At 33.5% G+C, this 25,510-nt stretch overlaps 1 long non-coding RNA gene across 2 annotated transcripts; it reads right to left on the bottom strand.

Annotated features, from left to right (window-relative positions):
- Positions 1–2,240: 2,240 nt before the first annotated feature.
- Positions 2,241–15,766, bottom strand: LOC110700062. Of its 2 annotated transcripts, XR_002507100.1 has the most exons (4): positions 15,508–15,766; positions 7,751–7,852; positions 7,381–7,462; positions 2,241–5,762 (listed from the first exon to the last, which is right to left on the bottom strand). It is a non-coding gene; the product is annotated as an uncharacterized LOC110700062 (long non-coding RNA). The 2 variants fall into 2 exon arrangements; XR_002507099.1 differs by lacking the exon at positions 7,751–7,852 and having other exon boundaries at positions 15,508–15,764.
- Between the last annotated feature and the right edge of the window lie 9,744 nt (positions 15,767–25,510).

Genomic DNA, 25,510 nt, shown 5'->3' with positions numbered 1-25,510 from the left:
GTATAATAGAGGTGATGGGCGGGTGATCGATTATTAACTGGGTATGGATACTTTAGTGAATGAGTACCTTTACCACAAAATTTTAAATGTGACTGGTTATGCAGGTGTGGCCAAGGTTATTTGGTTGCCAAGGGTTACTCGATTAGTCAAGCGTATCTTAATTAGGGGTTACTTGATGAGTTAGGCGTAACTTGATTAGGGATTACTCAATGAGTTAGGTGTAACTTGATCAGGGGTTACTCGGTCAGTTAAGCATAACTTGGTTAGGGGCTACTCGGTCGGTCAAGCCTTACTCGGTCGATCAAGAGTTACTCGTTCATGGGTTACGCGATCGGTTAGAGGTTACCTGGCCAGTGTTTTGGTGAGTGTCAGGTTGTCGCATGGTGTGGCTGGCCACACAAAAATAACAAAATTTTATATGTGGCTAGCCACACCGTGTGTTCAAGGTTATGCGAGTTACTCGAACAGGGGTTAGTTAAGGGGTTTGGTTAAGAGTTACTTGCTCATGGATTGTTTAAGGGGTTACTTAGTTAGGAGTTACTTGAGAAGTTTTGTTAGGGTTAGTTAAGGGGTTACTCGGCCAAGGGTTAGTTAAGGGGTTACTCCACCATTGTAACACATGTCATCCATATAATGAATTTACTTATAAATATTTCTTAAACATATATTTTAAACCCTCAAAATAATGATATACGAAGTACTACTTGAAAACAACTTTTTTTTATTCTTAAATTGTATGGAAAGATTTGAAAAATAATTCAACTCAATGAACTAACAATCAATACCCACATCAAGCCATATTTTTTCCCTCATTTCTACTGGCGCCATTGGCACCCTCATTTTTAAATGAGAGGATTTTTCCGTGTGGCTAGTTACAAAGTGTGGCTGGGTTTACTCGAGTTACTCGGTCAGGGGTTACTCGAGTTACTTCTGATCGAGTAACCCCTTAAAAAACCCTAACTAAGTAACTCGTACCCCCTCGAGTAAACCCCTTACCAAGTAACTCGAGTAACTCATGACCGAGAAACCCCTAAAGTAACCCATGACTGAGTAACCCCTAACAAAACCCCTCAAGTAACACATGACGACCGAGTAACCCTTACTGAACCCCTCAAGTAACCCCTAAATTACATCCTAATAGAGTGACCCGAGTAACCCATGACCGAGTAACCCCTCGAGAAACCCCCGACTGAGTAACCCCATAAGTAACCCATGACCAAGTAACTATCCCTGACCGAACCCCTCAAGTAACCCCTAAAATAAATCCTAACAGAGTAACCCGAGTAACCCATGACCGAGTAACTGATAGAGGAATAAACAAGTCGTCAATTGTCTATCCCAAAATCAAACACAATTTATAACATCCTAAACAAACCTAATACAAGTATAAGGCAAGTATAGGGTCGAACCCAAAGGAATGAGTCGGTATTAACTATAGCCTAAGTCAAGCTACTTTGAAGATTGTAGTGAGAAAATGGTTGGTACTATGGTAACAAAGCTAGACTAATCAAGTAATTCAAGAAACTAAACACTAGGGATATAGGTTCCACATGCAAGTTCAATATTCATGCTAATTGATAGTTCATTCAATTGATTCAAGCATTACAAAGGACAAACAATAGTAGCAATCAAGAGAATTCAAGAGCTATTTCCTAGAGGCAAAGCTAGTGGTCACTATGAATAGCTAATCAAGGAAATTAACAATCAAACTCAATCAATTAAAACAATTCTCAAATTGATGGTTCATGTCATTAAGAATTGCAGTGCAATCTAGATTAATCTTATAGGTTGATCACTCCTAATCTAATTAATCACATGCAAAACTATGTCAACCAATTTAATTGCAACAATTCAATCAATCAATGATCATCAACTAGCACAAATTATCAATCAAGCATGCTTCCCCTTCTCCGTAGCAAGTAATCTACTCACTAATCATGGTGTAACTCAAGAATAAATTACTAAAAATTGCATTGATCATCATTCTAAATCAAAATCAAGAGAAAATAATATCAACTACAATATCAAATTCAAATCCAAGGAAATCAAACAATCAAACATGAATCTAAAACAAACAAGTAAAGAGATGAAATAAAAGAAGAGATTCTCACTAATATTAATGATTGAAGATGAAGAAATCCAAGCACAATTGAACCAATGTTGAAATACAAATCCAAAACCAAGAACTTCTCTCTAACTTCTCTCTCTAAAACTAAGATGAAAATTATCTAAAAGTTTGTTTTCAAAAAGGAATTACAATTGTATTTATAGGCAAAGAAGGAAAACAGGATCCCCGCGCTCTCTCTAAGAAATCACGCGCCCTCGGGGAAATGGGTACAGAACCCATAACAAACTCAGCGGGTTATCTGGGCAACACCCGCACCTGCGGGTCTTCTAGCCCGCCCGCGGCAAGGGCGCGGCGAATCCCCTGCTCCCAGAGGTTGATCAGAGGGCCGCGGTCTCTCTAATTTGGAGTGCTCTCTCCAATCTACCCGCGCCCGCGAGCACCAGGCCGCGAAGAGTTCCAGGTCGATTTTGGATCATTTGGAGCAATCAAGCACACACCCGCGGCCTTCAGGACCCGCGCCCGCGGCAACTCGGCAAGAGATGATGCCCTCTGCGAGGCCTCTCTAAGCCCTCTCCAAGCCCTCTCCAAGCAGATTGCTTCCTCCTTACTTAGTCAAAATAGCTCATCTTGATCCCTTTGAAAAGACAACTCCTAGGTATCTACAAGAGAAAACAGAGGAAAGGAATAAAAGGGAAAAAGGGCCAAGTAAAAGCAAAATAAGAAGAAAACACGAAAAACACAAAGAAATAAGGAAATAAAGGAACTAAAGGAAAAGGGACCAAAATTAAGATAAGAAAGCATGAAAAAGGGATGAAATCATCCTAGAAGACTATCCGATGAGTGCCATAAATCACACTCATCAGTAACCCCTCTCGAAACCCCCGACCGAGTAACCCCATAAGTAACCCATGACTAAGTACCTTACCATGACCGAACCCCTCAAGTAACCCATGAACGAGCCCCTAAAGTAAACCTTGATCAAGTAACTCAGGTAACTCATGACCGAGTAACCCCTGACCGAGTAATCTCTTAAATAATTCATGACAGAGTATTTAACTAACCCTTGACCGAACCCCTCAAGTAACCCTTGACCAAGTAACTCGAGTAACTCCTATCCACGGTGTAACCAATCACATATAAAATTTTGCCTTTTAAATAACTATTTCCGTCCTCTAACTACATATATTTTTTTGGAAACATTTACCATTATATTAATAATATGATCACTATATATTGTACTCCCTCCGTCTCTTTATTAGTGTCCACTTTCTATCATTTATTACTCACATAATAAAGAGAAAAGTGGACATTAATAAAGAGACGAAGGGAGTAATTTTTATATCACAAATAATTTGGTATCTCTTTTCTCTTCTATAGCTTTTAAAAACACTTAAAGTTTAACATGAAACTTATACAAAATCTACAACATATTTTCTGTGCGGTTGGTCACACTGTGTGATCGATTGTAAAAAATGGAGTAATTAACCCCTATGACACTAACAAGTCATGCCCCCAAACTTCTTCGATTTCTAAGTTGTGCCCATGCTTTTTCAAACATCTAAGTTGTGCCCTCAACCTCACTAATTTTTATTAACAATAGTATTTGACGTTAACAATAACCTTTTTTATTATTTTATTTTCTGATTTTAAAAATTTATTTAAAGTTTTAAACCAATTAGAACGGGACACGTGTCAAATTAATAATACCACGACGTCAATGTTGATAAAATAACTTAACTTTCGTTAACGGATTTGGGTGTCAAAGGGTATTGTTGATAAAATATCGTGAGGTGGAGGGCACAACTTATAAATTTGAAAAAGCATGGGTACAACTTAGAAACCGAAGAACTTGGGGGGCATAGCTTAGAAAAACTCAATCCCTATTATATTGATAGAGTAACTTCTAAGCTCGGTTCTCTTCACCTTATATTTGCTTAAATGAAATTATTTTTATTGAACTAAAATTATTTTTGCAAAACTAAAATTATTTTTACTAAACTAAAATTATTTTTACTAAATTGAAATTATTTTTGTTGATAATTTTTTTTATCGTTTCTCTATTACTCTCTCTGTCCCTTAATATAAAGTCACTTTTGGTTTTTTCGCGGGAATTAAGAAAGTTGTAAATTCTTTAAAACTTAAAATTAAAAGTAAATATGTACATGTAGGGTTAGAGAGAGATGGAAAGAAAGAAAAAATTGTTAGGAATAATTAAAGAGATAGTGCGAGAAAGTGTTGGAAATTGATGTCAAAAGTACAAAAAATCAAACGAATAAAGATGACAACTCATCAAAAAAAAGAGTATTAATTAATGTCAAAAAATACAACCTTTAAATAGAAAGAGGCATTGCATTTTAATTTACCCAAAAAGGAAATGAGACTTTGTATTAAGGGACGCAATGAGTATATTTCTTATTTAAAGTAGTTGCTTTTTGCTAAAATGAAATTAAATATACCAAATTGAAGTTATTTATACTAAACTAAAATTATTTTCACCAAATAATATATCTTTAAGAGTTTAAGGTGAAGTGAACAGAGTCTTATTATATATACTAATTTAGTAATCCTTAAATAACAAAGTACAACACTAACAAAGTAACAACTATAACACTAATTGGGTGTAGTGGCGGAGGGAGGGGGGTACAAGGGGGGACAACTTTTCCCCCACTTCAATAAAAAAAAAAGTTAGTTAAAACTAATTATGTAAAGCATAAAAAATAAGAATAAGGGTTTGGTTCAATGGTTTCAGGGGTTATTAGTAGTCTCCATGGTCATGGGTTCAATCCCTTTGACCAACATTTTTTTTCTTCTTATTTTTATTTTAAATTTTTCCTCTTTTCATGCATGTTTCTTTACTTCACACATTCAATTAGAAGTAATTCATAGTACTATTTAATGGCATCATGTTCTAACTTTTAAATTACCATAGTAATTTACATATATAATTTTTTATTTATATAAATGCATACATTACAACCCCAATTTATTGGTTATTTAGTAATTTCGGGTAAATGTGTTTGATTTTATTATATATCTCAATATAAATTAATTTGTCACAGGTTTAAAAACTTTGAACCTATGGATCCGCTATTGACCAAATTTGAATAAGAAATTGTTTATTTGTTAGGATTATCGTGAATTAGAAATCACATTAATGAATTATTTGATAATTTTTATTGTATATCACTTCAAAAAAGAATGAATATTTAAAGGTGAAGTTGTAATTGTATATATGGTTTTTTTCAATTTTTGGACTGTATAACTAAGAAATTTGGATTTTCAGGTTGTAAAACTTAAAATTATTAAGCATAGTCCCTACAATTTCTTGTATGTTTAAAAGGTTTGTCCATTTATAGAATGTACGCCACCTTTAGTCCGTCCGCTAGGTGAAGAATCCTTGCTCCGCCACTGACTGGGTAACCCCTATTACATTAACCGAGTAATCTTATGATGGTTGCTACACAGATATAAAATTAGTACAAAAATCTATATTAAAAATGAAAATTATAGCTTATCTTATATATAGGGTGGTACATATACACTTACATGCCTCATATTATTATTTCAAAAAACCTACATAAGATGTGTGGCCTATCCTCTAGTCCAAGTCCTTTCTTATGAACAAATCTAGTGATTTTCTAGCCCCTTTGGATTGAATGTAAATGTGATAAAAAGATCTTAATATCCATACCACCTGCATATAAATAGTCATCATATATCTAGCACTATTAGTAAATGAAGAATATAAGACAATCCGTAATCATGTAGATTAGGTATCAACGTCTCCTCTAAAAATTGCATCATCAAAATTCTTGTACAATTCTAACCTCAATTGTTTTTATGTGTTCAAATGTAGTTAAATCTATTAGCCTCAATCATAGTGTAGACATTAGCCAAAAACTACTTAAATAACTTTCTTAATTGACATCAATAATATTGCAGCTAAAAAATTCTTTCATACTCAATCTCTGCCTTTTGTTGGAAGAACAACTTCCATCATTATCCCTTAACAGAATTTCTACCCTATAACCATCACTATCCTCAAAAGTATAATTAGTTAACATCCTTTGACCTTTTTTTTTTAATTTACTAAATTGTAATATAAAGTTGACTAACATAGTTAGGGATAGAAGTTTTTATTGGCTATATATAAGGATTTTTATATAATAATAAATATTTTCTTAGTTCTTTAAAATTTTCTAGATTTTTTTTAATTATTCATAATTTGTAATGACCATTGTTATAGAAAAATAAAGGAACCGATAATCTATTATGCACTAAACTATACAAATTAAAGATGTTTATATAAATACATTTTTATTATATATATAAAGTAAAAAAAAATGTATTGTAGGGTAAAAATATCTTATATAATCAATAAGGAAGTCCCAATTATTTCCTTGATAAACAAATTTTTTTATTAACTGGAAAAATCGGAAATAAATGTACAATTTTTTTGTCCAGTTATCATGATATTTTGGTAAATAAATCAAAAATAGTGAGACTCATTTATGACGAAAAAGTTATTGATTGATTTACATTTTTGCCATTTTGTTTAGTCATCATGGTATTTTGGTAAATAAATATAAAAACTATGAGACTCATATATGACACAAAATTGTTATTTATTTACATTTTTGTCATTTGCTTAACATATTTTGTTTATCAAGGAGATAAATTTGTATTTTCTCATAATAAATTTTACCATTAATAACTTATTTTTGTTAATGATATATTATCAAACATACAATAAGTGTGATGTATATATAAGTAATTATGTTTACACATGCAACTAGTGAATATAAATGCTTGATGAACACTTTTAAATGATACTCCGTATCATAGGTTGTGTTATAGTAAAGTGTATGACGTCAATTGTTATGATTTATATATTTATAAAAAAATTATTAGGATTTCTTAAAAAATCATTGTAAGTTATGTGCTTATGTCTGGTTATTAGACCAATGACTAATATTAATTGTACCTAACAACTGTATAGTATTGTCTATATTGGAGAATATTTCAACAGTTAGTAGTTTTGACTCATGTAGGCTTATAGAGAAAATATTCATGACAAATATAATTAGTGTAGTATAGTAAATTTTTAAGTGGTTTGATAAAAAATATTAATAATATTTCCTAATAATTTTTAAGTGGTTTGATAAAAATATAGAGAAAATATTCGTGACAAATCTAACTTAGTAGTAATAATTTTTAAGTGGTTTGATAAAAATATAAATAAAGGATGAGGCTATACAAAAATTTAAAACAAAGAAATAAAGAAGCAAGCAAATGAAGATTGAAAACAAAACCTGGGAAATATGAAGACTCTTGAATGAGTTGCAAGCTAAGAAAAACTCACGGTAATGGGTTTTCCCGGCAAAACCTTGAGCCCTACATGTATGAAAATTATTCATTAATTAAATTAAATCAAAACAAATAGAAAAAAAAAGAAGAGTGAAACAAGGTTGCATTGGTTGAAGGAGATTACTCCAGAACATCGAAGAATGATCTTGTGATGACATTTCTTTGATATTGATTATCAAATTTGAAATTATTTGAAATAGTTAAGATTTTTTGAGAGATTATGTAACAAATATAGGTAAATATGGGGTACTTTATTATAGATTTAAAAAGGAAAAAAGGAAGGAGATGGAAGATTGAAAGGTTACAGCAGATTACTTGTAGTAGTGTGATAGCGCGCCTCTGAAAGATGCACTCCTTAATTTAATCATCATGCCTTTTTTTCTGTCCTTTAATTACTACTCCGTACTGTCATTTCATCTTCTCGCAACAGAAGACAACACTTTATTAAAATTTTTACATGTAATAATAATTAAATATTGTTACATTTAAGTAATTGTTACATAAAAAAAATAAAAAATTTGTTACATTTACCGACTAATGTACTTCGTATTATTTAAGCACTAGCACAACTTATTTGTACAACTTGTATTGTTGTTTCTATTTCCTGGTTTTGGTCTATACAATCAATTGGATCAATTACGGAGTATAAGGTATACTTTTATTTATATTTACTTCATATTGACTAATTGTTAAGAAGGAAAATAATTTAATAATAACGCTACATAAAATAATAGTAGTAATTGTTTATACATACTCCGTATTATATTATTAGGATGTTATTGTACACAAAAATATTAGTATATACATTACTCCTTCAAACTTTATCATCATAAATAGATATATATATAAAGTACAAGAACTACTATATATACCAAGATTAAAATACTACCTCCGTCACAGGTTATGTGCAACGATTAGACATTTTCCCTCTCTGCTTTATGTCAAATCGTTGCATGTAACTTGTAACGGAGGTAGTAAAAGATAATTTTTTTAACAAACTAGAAAAAGGAGCCAAAATATTCATAAATAGTCATATTTTGTATATTATAGTTAAGGTGAGAAAAAAATCTAAATACCTAGAATTAAAATCGATGTTTTGGACTTTCGGTGGAATTGATCTACTGCTTAATTTTTGAACCAGCCATCTAATACTACTTTGAATATTAATATTTATAAAAAAATCTTCATTAATAAAAATACAGAAGATAATATTTCCTAACAAATACTCCGTAAAACAATAATTTTTATTTGATTTATAAAAAATACTCCGTAAAAATTAGTCAACTTTATTAATGATTAACTTTGAAATATCATTCAATTTTAGGGTTTAAATAGAATATTTGGACCCTATATAATCATTTGGCCGTAGCTAATTTAAGGTGGACCTAGACTCAATTAAGTATTTTGATCATAACTTATTTGTTAATGAGCGAGGTAAATATTATGGAAGTCTGGATATATAATTCATAGTTTAATGATTTTGATTAAGATGAAGAAATTTGTTGTCCTTTTTCCTATAACACAAAATATCACCAACACCGATTTTATAAGAAATAGTTGAAATTCGGATTCAAACATATCAATGAAAGATAGGAATGGGAAAAATACTCTAAGGCTTTTAATATAAGGAATCGATCAATTATTATCACTAAAACTCCAAAAAAAAAAAAAAAAAAAAACAATAATTTTTATTTATGTTTATACAAAAAAAAAATAGTCACACTAATGGAAAAAAAAGTCCTCTGTAACGGACAAAAACTGCCCATCCGTAACGAGCATCGGCCGTTACGGATGGCCTTTGTTATTTGTTACAGGCATATTCGTAACGAGCATCGGCCGTTACGGCTGGCCTTTGTTATTTGTTACAGGCATATTCGTAACGAGCAGAGGTGCCCGTTACGAATAGTGGGTTATTTGTAACGGACATTTCAGATGACCATTACGAATAACCTATTATTTGTAATGGGCACTTTGTATACAATAATGACTTATTGTATTTTAATTTGTACTTATTTATAACGGGCAAAAAATATGCCTGTTATTAATAAGTACTTATTCGTAACGGGAAACACTAATGCCCATTATGAATAAGTACTTATTGTAACGGGCATATTTGTTACCCGTTACAAATAGCCTGTAAATTAAAGTTTTTTTAATTAAATTTCGGCAGCTTATATTTATATTTATAATTAATACATATTAATTAGAACTTGTAATAATAAATTTGTTCCTACATGTATACATGTAAATAAACAATTATACCAAACAAATATTCTTAGAAATTAATAAAACATAGTAATATAAAAATATAAATAATACATTGCAAATAAAAACTTGTATAAGTTTATCCAACACATACAACAACACTAATAATATTACATTGTTCTACCTAATAGTCATGCGTTCAATAAATATTTAGATCTATAGCATTGCGGCCATTGTTTTGGAACCACATTCAACTCAAAAAGACAGACAAATAAGGTTACAAAATAAAAACAATCATTAGAATAAATGTTTTCTTTCCCATATTTCATATTAAAGAAATACAACTCTATCTTTCTCATCTTTCATGTGTTTACTCTAATCGTTTCAAAATTACCTAAGAGACTTCTATTTCTCCCATCTTTATGTGTTGGTCCAATTTATAGAAATAATGGTCTGTTTGGACAACCTTCTGAAAATCAACTTCTGTTTCTTAAAATTAGTTTTCCAAAAACTATTTCTAGAGAAACACTTTGAGAAAACGTAAGTGTTTGGCTTCAACAAAATAAGAAGTGATTATGAGAAATAGAAACTATTTTACCTTGTTTGGCCCAATAAATTAATAATTGTTTCTTACATATTATTGCAAATAAAAATCTATCATCAAAGTTAATTTTAATTTTATTTTATTTTTGAAATCAAGTTCTAATTAATATAAATAATTGAGTTCTTTGGAGGATCCACTGATCAATTGTTTCACCCATTGTCACATCATCGCACTCGCCGCCACCGAAGAATTAACAAAAGGAAACGACAAACCATTCTAGTCTCTACAACCACCTCTACATCCTCCCTTAAAAGTGACCAAACTAACGAAATGAGCAAGAAATTAATCAGAAAATCAAACAAAAACAACAAAAAAAGAAACAAAAAAATTACTAACCGAAAGTAGTAGTATTATTATCTCTAGCAAAAGCCAAACAAGAATTAGTAAACCTCATCAAATTATATAATCCCCATTTCCCACGAACTGATAAATATCAAATTGTGCATTATAATTACAATCAAATTAACAAAATCCGTCTGTCTAAAATAAAAATTAATAAAATCCAAAAACTCAGCCCATGGATGATGAAAAGTAATAGTAGAATTAGAAAACCCATTTGGGTTTCATCCAAAAGATTAGCTTGATGGGTATGAAGTTGTTGGGAGGATTTGAGAGGAGAGAAAAAAAGAGGCGGTGGAGGGAGAGAGAGAAAAAGGATTGCATCTATTAGATGGGATATTAGTAGTCAATTTGCATAATGTTGAGGGCGCTTTTGTTTGAAAAAAATTCATTAAATGGGTAAAATAGCTCCCTGAAAAATAGCAAAGAAGAAGCTACAATTTGCTGCTTCTCCTTCTACCCTCCTTAGAAGTTATTTTGGGCTTCTTATTAAAATGTTTCTATTTCTTGAAAACCCCTTGTTTGCCCAACTTCTATTTCTTAGATAGAGAAACACTTTTTAAAGCTAGGCCTTATATGTCCATTTTATACAGTGTTTTATTACCCCTGTCCCTTGTTCATAATTAGTAGTGTTTTTGGCTCTCTAAAGCACTGTTATTACTAATTGGTATTTTCTAGTGTTTTCATAGTTTTAATTGAGTTTTGTAGGGATTTACATCTTTGGAGCATTTTCCCGATATTTTTATGGAGCAACTACGAGTATTGGAGGAGCGCGACCATCCTTTATAGCCCAAGGCCGGTTAAAGTCATCAAACCGGTGATTAAGGGATCAGCAGTTGAGATTCCGAGACATTTGGACCGAGTATTCAAGACCCGAAGAGGAAATCCGGATTGGGCCAAAGAATCAAAGCCCAATCCAAGTCCAAGCTTCCCCAAGTGTCCTTGCCCGGCCAAGGAAGCTCCCGTCGAAAGGCGCGCCCGACCAGGCGGGGTTGATGAAGAAAAAGGCCTCGCTCTCGAGCTCGAGCTCGTGCCCAGCCTGGTGTGAGAGATGCCCATGATGGAAAAAAGGCGAGCTCGACTAGGCGGTGTGGCGCCCGACTGGGCGCATGTTTCTGAAGAGATGATTTGGGTGATTTTTGTTAGTTTTAATTAGGATTAATTAGATATTTAATATAAATACGTATTAGAGTTTTATTTTTACTCTCTCTCTCTCTTCTTTTAATTCTAATTATTCTTTCTCTTAGACTTTTTCTTTCTACTTAGTTTTAGATTATTTTCTCTCTCTTTAATTTTGTTCTTAATTCAACTCTTTAATTCTGATTACTTTGGTAACGATTTCTTCTACTTTAATCTCAGTTATTTATTTTATTTCTTTCATCATGACTTGTTTAATTTCTTTGTTTAGTTTACATTCAATTATATTTGAGTAGTTTTTCTTTCTAGGGTTTATGGGAATCCATAAATAATATGAAGGGGTAAATTATTGTTGTTGATTATCAATGCTTGATTAATTTCCTATTGATTGATTTAATGCTCTGCAACTAGATTAGCGCTGGCCTTTTATGTATGAGTTAAGAAATATTGATTCGAGATTCGAGAGATGAGAATTGATATTTAGGCTTATTTTTAATAGGCAGGTTAATTTATAAATGGTTAAGTCGAGATTCGAGAGATGAGGTTTAATACCGGTAGATTAATTTTGTGATTGTATTAAGTAGCGAGAGCCCTTTATGATCTGATTAGTTGATGATTGATTATTATGTATTACCCTGGAATATTATTTATTGGTGAACCTATGCCGTAGGTCTTTTATTCTTTGATTTTCCTCCCATAATATCACATTCCTAGTTCCATCTTAAGACATATAACAACTTTTCCAAGCATTGTGGATTTGGTTAGGAATGTGTGTTAGTTCCTGGTATGTCAATGAATTTGAGTATTGATTTGCAACTATGAGTAGTGTTTCATGTCTCATTATTATGCACATTGTGGAGGACGAAGGCATTTGTTCTTTTAGGTAGCCTTCAGATGATTTTAGATACATTTGTTCCCTTTTTGCTAGCCATGTTGTTGCCTTGACTTTTTGTTGTTTATAAACCACATTACAAGCCTATTTTGCCCCATTGGTTAATAGTCCCAAGCTTGGCTTGGGGGAGCTATTAGTGAGTGAGGTGAGGGAGTTTGTAGTGTGCTTATTATTTGCACCATTTGGGTGGGTTTTTTGAAGTATTTTGTTCTTGATCATAGTTTATTTTTGATGAGTTTGAAAGTTTAATGTTTTTGAAAAAAAATAAAGTATGATGATATGAAGAAAAAAAAAGAAAAGTGAAAAAAAAGTGAACTTCAATAGAGAAAAAAAATAAAGCAAAAAAGAAAAAATTGTTTAATGTTCAAATGTTCTAGTTGGAGGTTGATCAAAAGGAAGAAACAAAGAAAAAAATTGAGTTTCAATGAAAATCATGTTCGGAGAATAAAGTTTGTTTATTCACTCAAGTTCTATATTATTATACTTTTGTGTGTGATATTGTAAGTGTTGGGATTGTTTGTTATGTTTAGAGTTATATTTGGTGAACTTTTGTTGGAGTTGAGTATGTTGGAGATGATTGGTCATTATTTATTTTTGACCTTGGTTTTATTAAGTTTTTACTCCCTTAAGCATGGATTTTCTCTCACTTTTTCCCAAATATTTCCTACCCTTTTACCCGAGCCTTACATTACAAGCTTTAAAGGTCTTCCGACCTTGTGCATAGAGTCGTGCAAACTTGAAAGTGTTGTCTATCAATGCAAGGAATGACTTGACATATTTCGAGTCGACTATTAGGCTGAGTTCTCGTCTTTGTAACACACGAGAGTTGTGAGTTTGGGAGGGCATTGTTCAAATAAAGGGGTTGGGATGGAGAGCGATCGAGTACATCTTTTACTCGTCACATAAATGAGAGTTTAGTGTGTGAGCACTAGTCTTGATTCTATATGCTCTTGTGGTTTGCTCTATTTTACAATTGTTAGGGAGGACGAGTGATTGGATGGATGAGATTGGTTGATGTTGAAACATGTTTATTAGATTTTCCTTGAATTTTTTGTGCTTGTATTTGACTATTTGGGGTGAGGCATGTATTTATTTATTTATTGATGAGATCTTTTCTTAGGGACAAGCAAAGGTTTGGCTTGGGGGAGTTTGATATTTTCATTTTATATAGTGTTTTACCCCGTCCCTTGGTCATAATTGGTAGTGTTTTTGGCTCTCTAAAGCCACTTTTATTACTAATTGGTGTTTTCTAGTGTTTTTGTAGTTTTGGTTGAGTTTTGTAGGGATTTGCACCTTTGGAGCATTTTTCGGGATTTTAATGGAGCAAATACTAGCATTGGAGGAGCACGACCATCCTTTATAGCCCAAGGTCGGTTAGAGTCATCGAACCGGTGATTAAGGGCTCAGCAATTGAGATTTTGAGGCATTTGAACCGAGTATTCAAGACCCGAAGAGGAAATCCGGATTGGGCCAAAGAATCAAAGCCCAATTAAAGTCCAAGCTTCCCCAAGTGTCCTTGCCCGGCCAAAAAAGCTCTTGCCGGAAGGCGCGCCCGACCGGGCGGGGTTGATTAAGAAAAAGTCCTTGCGCCCGAGCGCGCGCCTGGTCGGGCGCAAGAGACGCCCATGATGGAAAAAACGCGGGCCCGATCGGGCGGTGTGGCGCCCGACCGGGAGCTTATTTTTGAAGAGCTGATTTTGACGCTTTTTGTTAGTTTTAATTAGGATTAATTAGATGTTTAATATAAATACGTTTTAGAGTTTTTTTTACTCTATCTCTCTCTTATTTTACTTCTAATTATTATTTATCTTAGACTTTCTCTCTCTACTTAGTTTTAGATTATTTTCTCTCTCTATAATTTTGTTCTTAATTCAACTCTTTAATTCCGATTACTTTGGTAACGATTTCTTCTACTTTATTCTCAGTTATTTATTTTATTTCTTTCATCATGACTTGTTTAATTTCTTTGTTTAGTTTACATTCAATTATATTTGAGTAGTTTTTCTTTCTAGGGTTTATGGGAATCCATAAATAATATGAAGGGGTAAATTATTGTTGTTGATTATCAATGCTTGATTAATTTCCTATTGATTGATTTAATGCTCTGCAACTAGATTAGCGCTGGCCTTTTATGTATGAGTTAAGAAATATTGATTCGAGATTCGAGAGATGAGAATTGATATTTAGGCTTAGTTTTAATAGGCAGGTTAATTTATAAATGGTTAAGTCGAGATTCGAGAGATGAGGTTTAATACCGGTAGATTAATTTTGTGATTGTATTAAGTAGCGAGAGCCCTTTATGATCTGATTAGTTGATGATTGATTATTATGTATTACCCTGGAATATTATTTATTGGTGAACCTATGCCGTAGGTCTTTTATTCTTTGATTTTCCTCCCATAATATCACATTCCTAGTTCCATCTTAAGACATATAACAACTTTTCCAAGCAACACAAAAATCCCTAAACCATGCAAGTTGAAGTTTACAGACCCAAGCTCAAAATTAATCAGCAAAAATTCTTATCAAATATAAACAAAATCTGCTTGCAGATAGATGGCAAGGAATCAATCAGTAGCACAAAAAGTACTTGATAAATTTGAGCTCAGATAATACTGTGTACAACATATATAATTACGTCAGATTATCATGAAAATGCAGATAAATTAACAAGAAACATCCTTTGAAAGCTTATAAGCAAAGATCTATATAATTTGCGGTGCTGTAGGTATTTGTAAAAGGTATAATTTCTATGTGAGAAAATTGAATTAAAATATAAAATTCAAAACCACTTGTTCCAAAAACATGAAATTGTAAATTGAGCAAACAAAAACTCAAAAACCATGATATAATGAAATCATTTAAAGAGAAAAGAAGAAAATAAAAGGGACGAACCTATAGGAAAAATCCTTTCGGGAGGGGGAAACGACTAGAGGTTAGTTTGTATTAACTCCTTGCGCCACTGTTACCGCTGCTACGACCGACCAACGCGCCGGCAACATGAAAGAGAAAAGAGGAGGAGAAGAGAGAGAAAGAGAGAGTTTGAGGAAGAAGATAAGAGGAAAAGAAAAAAGGAAAGACAGAACACACACTTGTGTAACAAAAACGGCTATGAAAAGAATTACGAGTATATGGTTTTAAACCCTAACGCATGATTTATCCGTAACAGGCTTTATATTTTCCCGATACAAATATTTACTATTCGTTATGGGCATTTATTTGCCCGTTACAAATGAGTTTTTTTTTTTGTAACGGTCAAATATTTTTCCCGTTACAATTATTCTTTTTGTAACGAATTTTATAATGCTTGTTACGAATAGGGTGTTACAAATGACAATTTTCCAACTAGTGTACTCATATTTCAATGCAAGACGACATTTAGTGGGTACCTACATAATACAAAAAACTCGATCAATATTATACATGTTAACCATGCTAAGTCACATATTTAGTATTAGTTCATAAGTGTAGGTGTCATTTGAAGTGCGCCTACATTAAGCATGTGTGAATATTGGCACTCATAGGAAATGGAAATTGACGTATACAATTAGGGACAAATAAGTAAGGGAGCCGCCAACAAGTTTGTAAGGAACTTGTAAGCTGTTCACGGATCATAAAAGGCAACCACAATTAAGGGACAACGATTGAACCGTAAAGGTTACACCCCATTCATAATCCATAAGATTACTAACTCTATATGGTTTGGAATCACGAAAGGAGGATCGGGGAGAGATGATGGTACAAAGTGAGTCATGGAGTCACATTCGCCCGTATTAGCCTTGATATGTCCATTTTATATGGCGTTTTTTTCCCCGTCCCTTGGTCATAATTCGTAGTGTTTTTGGCTCTTTAGAGCCAAATTTATTACTAATTTGTGTTTTCTAGTGTTTTCATAGTTTTGGTTGAGTTTTGCAGGGATTTGCACTTTTGAAGCATTTTCCCGTGATTTTATTAGAGCGACTACGAGCATTGGAGGAGCACAACCATCTTTCATAGTGTAAGGAGGGTGTTCCCATTGTAGGGGGTCCTTCTCCTTAGATGTCCATGGCCCTTTAAAAGCCTAGGACTTAACACTTGTTAGGGTGTATTAGGATTTGAATTCCTGATTGTTTGGGAGACCTTAATTAGAAATGATACTCTCATCGCGCTTTTTAGTAAGAAACAAGTAGGAGTCGCCAATGAGTTTTAAGAACTCATAAACCTCCCAAGTACAGTTCAATGGATAATTAGCATGAATCGTAAGTTTACCCATGCCCAAATTGGTCTACATAAACCAGAAATGAGTTCGGGAGCGAGGGTACTAAGATAACGTTCCCTTTAGAGGAGAATCGCTATCTTAGCCTTAGTACGACCTCTACTAGCTCTTCCTTTTTCACAATTTCATTACCAAACAATATATGCAACGTGTGACCTAAAGACTAAGTTAGTTGATTTTTTTACAAGCATTAATCATGTAGGAATTACATTGCAAAAGTCGTTATTCTTTGTTTAATCAATATTCGTGAAAAGAACAAAATAAAAAATATTCGCCATGTCTAAGTGATAAAACAACAATTAATTATCAAATTCTAGTCTTGATTAAAAGAAAGAATTATATGTGAATTAATTAACTAAAAGTTTGTTTAAAGTGATCAACCAACACTATTTATTCAATTAAAGTTATTGAAACAATAAAAGAAAAGTGATTTATCTAAGTGCTCTGGAAACTAACCGTTCTTCTTTTATGTTAAATCTCCGTTGAATGCGTTTATGGACTTTCTTTCTTCTTCGTACCTCCAAGGACTTCAATGGATTCAGTTAGGGTTGAAAATTATTTGATAACAGAGAAGAAAAAGTAGCATGATAGTAAGAGAAGTTGAGAGATCAGGGTTATGAGAATGCTAGGGTTTTAATTAAGATTATTCGGTCCTCGTAATGTTGAACGAAGACCCACATTTATAGGCGTAAGGATATAGGTTTAGGGTTTTAGAGCCATGCAGTCAAGTGGCGCGCGCAACACTCTAAGTCGTGCTGGGTGCCGCGCGCATCTCAGTAAGTCGCGCTGGGATGCGGTTTGCCTGATACGAAAACACGTTTTAAAACTTCCATAACTTTTGATTGAAAAGTTGTATTTATTCATGTGAGATACGATTGGAAAGATCTGAATGTCTACTTTCCAATTCCATTAGAACTAGGTTAAAATATGTTATGTATCAAATGATATGGCCGTTGGAGTGCAAGGGTGTCAGTTTTAGGGCTCGATTTAGTGTTTTGATCATAACTTCTTCGTTTTAACTCGGAATTGGGCTTATAATATACCGTTGGAAAGTTATTTGAAAGGGCTATCCATATGTATAGGCCATAAATGGAAATATGATGTTTTTTTTATCTGTTTGGCTCGGTTTTCAACAATGTAAGATCCATTGGATCAAATTATTACATTTGCCGCATTTGGGTCCGTTATTAATAAAGTTTATACATGTATGAGCACGTTTAAGGCCTAATTAGTAATCGGACAAGGCTCTAAGATTACTTGGTCTCAAATATGATTTTTTACTTACTTCATATTACATTTCTTAGTTCATAAACACTTTAACTTTGATCTAACATGAAGAACGTATTTTTGTAACATCATCGCACTTCCTTTTGGGACAAGAGGCCAAAAGTAGGTGTCTACACATAGCCCAAGGCCAGTTAGAGTCATCAAACTGGTGATTACAAGCTCGACATATGTGATACTGGGGCATTTGGACCAAGTATTCAAGACCCGAAGAGGAAATTCGGATTGGGCCGAAGGATCGGAGCCCAATCAAGAGTCCAAGATAAACCAAGTGCTTCGCCCGACCAATTTGGTATCTCTCGAAGGCGCGCCCAACCGGGCAGGGAAAAAGAAGAATGAAGCAGCCCTTCGCCCGAGCTCGCGCCCGGCCGGGCGCGAGAGATGCACCTGATGGAATAAGGCGGGACCGATCAGGCGGTGCCTCGCCCGATCGGGCGCGTGTTTTGGAGAGCTTTTTTCCGGCGATTTTTACTTAGTTTCTAATTAGGATTTTAGGAGCTTAGTATAAATACGTTTTAAGTCATTTTGATATGACTATTCTCTTCTCCTAGACTTTCTCTCTCTACTTAGTATTATTTTCTCTCTCTATAACTCTATACTTTGTTCTTGATTCAACTCTTTATTGACGTTAATTTCGGTAACAATTTCTTCTTTATTAATTTCAGTAATTTTATTTCTTTTATTCATCATGTCTCCTTTAACTGCTTTGTTTAGTTTATATTTAATTATGTGTGAGTAGTTTTCTTTCTAGGGTTTGTGGGGATCCATAAATAAAATGAAGGGGTAATTTATTGTTGTTGATTATCAATGCTTGATTAATTTCCTATTGATTGATTTAATGCTATGCAACTAGATTTGCGCAGACCTTTTATGTATGAGTTTAGCAATATTAATTTGAGATTCGAGAGATGAGAAGTAATATTTAGGCTTAATTTCAATAGGCAGGTTAATTTTTAAATGGTTAAGTCGAGATTCGAGAGATGAGATTTAATACCGGTAGATTAATTCTGTGATTGTAATATGTATCGAAAGCGCTTTATGATCTGGTTAATTGATGCGTTGATGATTGATTTTCATGTTATACTCTGGAATATTATTTATTGGGTGAACCTATGCCCTAGGCCTTTATTCCTTGATCTTCTCTACCCTTAATCTTATTAGTTTTTTTTCCCTTCCATATTATTATCTTGTTACTTAATAATTTAGATTACTTTAATTAATTAGGAATAGAAAGACCAGTTTCCATATGGATTCGACCCTACTTCCCTATCTACATTAGTTAGAGGATTTAGGAATTACTTTTGATTTGGTGATACGACTTTAGCCTGTCAAGCCTCTACTCGATTCTTATAGTGAAAAGTGATTCCTGCGATCTCAAAGGCATGTAAACAAAGATTCAATTCGCTCCAAACTATTATTATGCCAAATTGGTTGAATATTAATACAACACATAATTCTAAAATATCGTGATCACTTCAATTAAACAATCAGATTAAAAAGGAACCAATACCTGTTGTCCAAATTATCTTATTAGGCGTGATTTTCAATTACATATTCCCTTTAAACATGCAATATGGTGATTATAAAAAATATAATAGAATAAAGATTAATATTGGAAGCAATATAACAATAAGTTGTTAGTCAAATCAAATATAAATTATTTAAACTAATCATGATATACAAGAAATATAAAAATAAAATAAGTATTAAAGTAATTAATTATTCACATTTCGCGCGCTCCTTTAAATTGCTGCATCATGAATAAATTGTTAGTAACTTCAACAAAAATATAAATCAAATTGAAATTAAATTAAAAGTAGAGTTGATTTGGTCCAAACCCTCAGTTAAGTATACCTTTCACGCATTGATTTAAGGACGGAACCTTAAATGTTGTATGGACTCCTTGGAGTGCTTAGGAGAAGTATTATGGAAGAATAAGGTGGCTAGGGTTTAGGCTAAAGCAAGAGAGAAAGAGAGAAGAGAATGATTTTTGGTGTAGAGGGAGAGAGAATAATTGTTGGTGCCCCGAACTGTAGAAAGAAGGGGGTATTTATAGAGAAAATGAGTAGAGGGAACACACGAAACCCTAAAAAGATAAAACCCTAGTTTTGAGGCACCGCGACACGACAAAACGTGCCTTGACACGGTACATAATACCGCGTCGCGGTGCAATAGCTGCCCTAAAATTATAAAACATGTGCAGGGTTTACGCGGAGAAAACACAGGAAAATCCCGTGACACGACACATGTACCGTGACACAGAAGAAAATGTCGTGACACGACAAAGTCCACCGTGTCGCGGCACATGGTGCGGTGTCATGGTGTTTTGTTTTTTTCGAAAATACACGAAAAAAGCACCATGACATGGTGTAGAATACTGTGTCACGACAATATGCACCGTGCCACGTCAGCTTTTATTGCGTCGCGACATTTTATCTGTTGCGCGGTAATTCCAGTTTATTACGTGTTTTTAAAACTACGATAACTTTTGATTCGTAACTTGAATAAGGCATATAATACATCATTGGAAAGCTTAATAATTTCTAAACCAATTAGAATAAGATCAAAATAATTTGTAGATGTTAAGATATGGCCGTTTTAGTGAAAGGGTGTTGGTTTTGGGCCGAGTTTAGTATTTTGCTCATATCTTCTTCGTTTTAAATCGGAATTGTCTTATGCTATATTTTTGGAAAGCTTATTGAAAGGCCTATCCAAAAAAATAATAATTGGATCAAAATTATAGAGCCGAAAATTCAGTTTTTCTCGGTTTAGTGATGTGTACACGAAAAGTGGAAAGTAAGTTATGGTTTAGGGAAATAAGCTAGGAATTGAGTTGGTTTATGAAATGTACTGGGAATGAATATGGATTTAAGCTCTCCCAAGTTCAAATACTCAACCCTACCAATAATGGCGGTGAAAGGTTGTTCATCATCGGGTTTGGTTTTGGGGAGATGTTTTTAGGTGTCTACAATAAGACACATACCTCTATTACACAAGTACTTTGTGTTGCCTCCATGGTCGTCATCACTTGAATTCCTTGAAATGCCTCTACGTCGTCGATCATCTATGACAGTAAATTGGCGAGATAAGCTTTCACCTCCATTGCCACACGTTGTTCCAACCTCTCTTGCATCTTCTCTTCAACCATTTCTTCAATCCACTCTTGAATTTTCTCTTCAACCTTTACTTCTAGCCTCGCCTCAAATTCTTGAGTTAGTGTAGCTTTCATGATTCTAACTCTTCTAATAAGTAATGATAGGTTGTCATACACCCGTCAAAAATAAATTCCTAACAAAACCAACTGACAATGTACTAGGGTAAGTAGGGTCGAATCCATAGGGAGATGGTATTCAATCTAACCTCTAAGAAATTGGAGAAACTAAACTATGTCACGAAATTGGGATAGGGAAGTAGTCTAAATTAAAATAGGAATAAAACAATTGATAAAAAGACCTAGGGTTATGGTTCACCATGTTTATAGCTCTAAATCTATCAAATATCAATAAAAATTCAATCAATCAATTATCTAGAGCAATTGCTAAGCCTACGGTCGGGTCTTAACGCTCTCAATTCAACATATGCAGTACGGTCGCTAACATAATCAGAATTGTTAATTGTAGGGAAGCCTCTAAAAGTAAGATCTTTCGATTCAAACTCTTATTAACATGAATTAATCAAACAATTGATCAGGTTGCAAGATTAACAATAAAACACTATCAATTACAGAAATCAATAATCAAAATAGTAAAATTATCAATCAACATTCATAATATAAACATGGATTCCCAAACTCTAGAAATAAACTACTCTAGCATGAAATAAATAATTAAAACTAAATCTAAGGAATAAAAAATAATTAAAAACAAGAGATAGAAATAAAATACCTTAATGAATTGAAATAATAAACCCAAGAATCATCCATGGAAGAATCCATGGAGATGCCATGAGATACTAGGGTTCGAGAGAAAACTAAAAAGAATGTAAAATAATAAAAGATATAAAAGGCATAAGGGAAAAATAATATTCCTTGGAGTATTTATATTATCCTAAAACTAATCTAAAGATAAATAAAGAAAAAAATAAGAAAATAAAAAATACATAAGCCGCATTACTATTGGACCATAGATGATGACGTGGCATGAAGATGATCGATGCAAAAGGGACGAGTGAAGAAATGACAGCGACAAAGCCTCGTGGCTGCTGTTCACTCGCCAAAACCTGCGGGCACAGGTCAGCCCCGAGCCCTGGCAGTAGCTACGGAGCCTCGATTGGGCGCGGGGTATGGTCACAGGCTACCTAGCTTGGATTAAAACGGCCATAACTTCTGTTCTAGGATACTTCTCGGGTCATGTTACCTATCATTGGAAAGCTCTTCAAGTCTAGTTTTCAACGCAATTTTCATCGCATCAATCCAATCTGTAAAACTCAAGTTATGATCAAAAGAGTTGACAAATGTCAGTTTTGCCACTTTGTAAAATATCTTTTAACTTCATTTCTAACTCAAATTCAATTCCGAAAAGTGCATAACAACCTTTGTGGATGCTATATTCATTCCTCATGCATATAAATCTCAAAATCAACATTCACGAACATGGTATCTACGATTAATAAGCTCAATTCGTTGGCTTCCATCTAAATTAAATATCATCCGAATCAACTCCAAACACTTCGAAAGCGTCCAAATGACTATAAAATTACCTGAAACATCAAGACAAACACAAACGGAGTGTAATAGAGCACAAAACAAACAACTTATGCATTTGCGTCCTAAAAAGCAACAAAAGACCTAAAAAGCTACTATAAACTTAGCATAAACGTGCCTATAAACTCTATATAAATATGACTCATCAATTCCCCCAAGCTAAATCGTTGCTTGTCCCCAAGCAACACTAGACTCAAGACGGAGAAACAAGACAAATAGTACTTCCAGGGAACCAGAATAAGACCAACTCGACTCTCGAGCAAACAATCAAACCAAAGTTATCAAGACCAAAATTTAGCTCGGATACAAATAGAACCACTTAACATCACGATCCACAATTGAAACCAAACTTGGCCACAAACGATTTCCCAATCAAGCTAGTCTTCGCCGCACACCTTGTAGAATATAAATATTTGATGCAACGTAACATAGGGTAACTTGACGATAGCAAGAGATAATGTTCACTCAATCACAAAACAGACATGCCGATCAAAAGGACTTTATAAGCTTGTAATGAGGCTAAGGTAAAGGGGTAGGATAATATTTAGGAAAATGTGAGTAAAAAGCCAACTTGGGGAGCAAAAACATAAATGTTATCAAATAATGATCTAACTCCGATTGACATCACCAACTTTCTCCAAAACATTATATCGAACCAAGATTGAAATTATTTATACATTGTAATGAATAATTTTTTTCTTCGTTTCCTTTTTCTTTGCCTAATTTTTCTCAATTCTTTGGCTTTTTCCTTGAAGTACATATAACAAGATTTTTTTTTTCACGTCTTCAAGTAACACTTCTCAACTATAAATCCAACTTTTTTATTCAATCTTTATTCCACCATGTTTTGCATAAATTAAATCTTAACACTCAAACAACGACACCACATCAATAAGCTCCCCAAGCTAGCTAGACTTGGGAATAGTAACCAATGGGGCTAAAGAGGCTTGTAATGTAGCTATACATCAATGAATGGGCAAGGCAACAACATGGGTGAGCAAAGGGAACAATTTTATCTAAATGTCATCTGAAGGTTACCTAAAGAACATGATCTTTATCATATGCGGCATGTGTGAATCATAATCAAATTACTAATAAATTTCAAGCCAAAGTCATTAAAATAACAAATTGCATCAATCACACTAACACAAAGTAAGGTGACCTAGCAAGAGAATTGGCTAGCTATACTTGATATGGGACAACCAATCTTTCCATAAACCATTAAATTGATTCACATAATGTCAAGCAGTTAGCAATGTATAGCACAGACCGACTGAATTTTAGAATTATAACTGAGATCAAAAGAAGCTCAAGAGAGTCAAATCAAATCCGCACACGGTTCGAAGTCAAAATATGAAAAATAGACACAAGTATGCAGTATCAAAACAACTAAAAAAACCTAAGAAAGCAATACATTCTTTTTCGTTGTATGTAAACTCCCACTCCTATTGAATGGTACAAACCATACAACACCTAGAAAACAAAAGAACTAAACTTAATACAATTAACATGCACAAAGTGATGATGACAATCATCCTCCCCCAAGCTAAACATCACATAGTCCTCAATGTGAACAAAGAGGAACTAAAGCATAAATAAGGGAGAGGCACAACTCACAAAGGGGTGGGTAAGCGAAGGGAGCGTCAAAGGTATAGACACCTCCACCACAATTGGTAGTTGTAATTGAGTAGCCGATGTAACCAAGGAACTTAGCTATGTTTGTACCTAGCAACAAAGTTCATCACTTGAACACACATTAGAATTATTATTTAAACAACGAAAAAAAAAATTGAAATAAAAAAAAAACAAAGAAAATTGGGTTGCCTCCCAATTAGCGCTGGTTTTTAAGGTCCCGCACGACTTTCTCAATTCGTCAATCGAAAGAATCCAATGCCTTGAGTAACTTATCATACGCCCCTGCAAACATATCATTGAGCACCATATATGTCTTGACTATAAGCACACAAAACTTGAAATACAGGGGGTTAGAAAAAATAAAAGAAAAATAATCGGAAAAAGGAAAGTTAAAGTAATAAGAAAAAGGAGAGTATATACAACTTACCTTTGCTTGCTCCTTAGGCAATGTAGACCTTTTTGAATAAACATCAAGGTCTACATGGCCAAATGTATCATGGCATGGAGACATTTTAAGAAAGTAAGGATGATTCAACATAGTAAATGAAGGAACTAGATTAAACCTCTGGGAAAACGGGATATAAAGGGTTAGTGGGTTAAGCTCAACATCAATGCATTTACCTTCAACTTCACCCTCATGAGTAAATTAGTCAGTAAAATCTTCAACTACCAAAAGATCCAAAACCAATGGTTTCTCAACCAAAGACTTAACAATAATTGGTTGATCTTCCTTTTCCACTACCTCTATATCTTCATTCCAATAATTTTCACCATCAGAATCATAAAGAGATGAAAGATTATTCTCCTCTATTATTATACTTTCATTTGACGGGAAGTAAATATCATGAGTCAAATTAATGCTTTCCTCCACTGAAATACAATTCTCAAAACCAATATCATTATCATCATGTATCACCTGTTGGTTAGTACATTGTTGCACAGCAAGTAATTCAATAGATTTTGAAATACGTTGACAATCATGCATCAATTCATTAAGTTCTTCATGCTGATTAACAATAAAC

The sequence above is a fragment of the Chenopodium quinoa genome, unplaced genomic scaffold (assembly GCF_001683475.1).
Source record: "Chenopodium quinoa cultivar QQ74 unplaced genomic scaffold, ASM168347v1, whole genome shotgun sequence".
NCBI classification, from domain to species: Eukaryota; Viridiplantae; Streptophyta; class Magnoliopsida; order Caryophyllales; family Amaranthaceae; genus Chenopodium; species Chenopodium quinoa.
The sequence above is the reverse complement of the archived record's forward strand: the minus strand, read 5'-3'. Positions and strand labels throughout refer to the sequence as shown.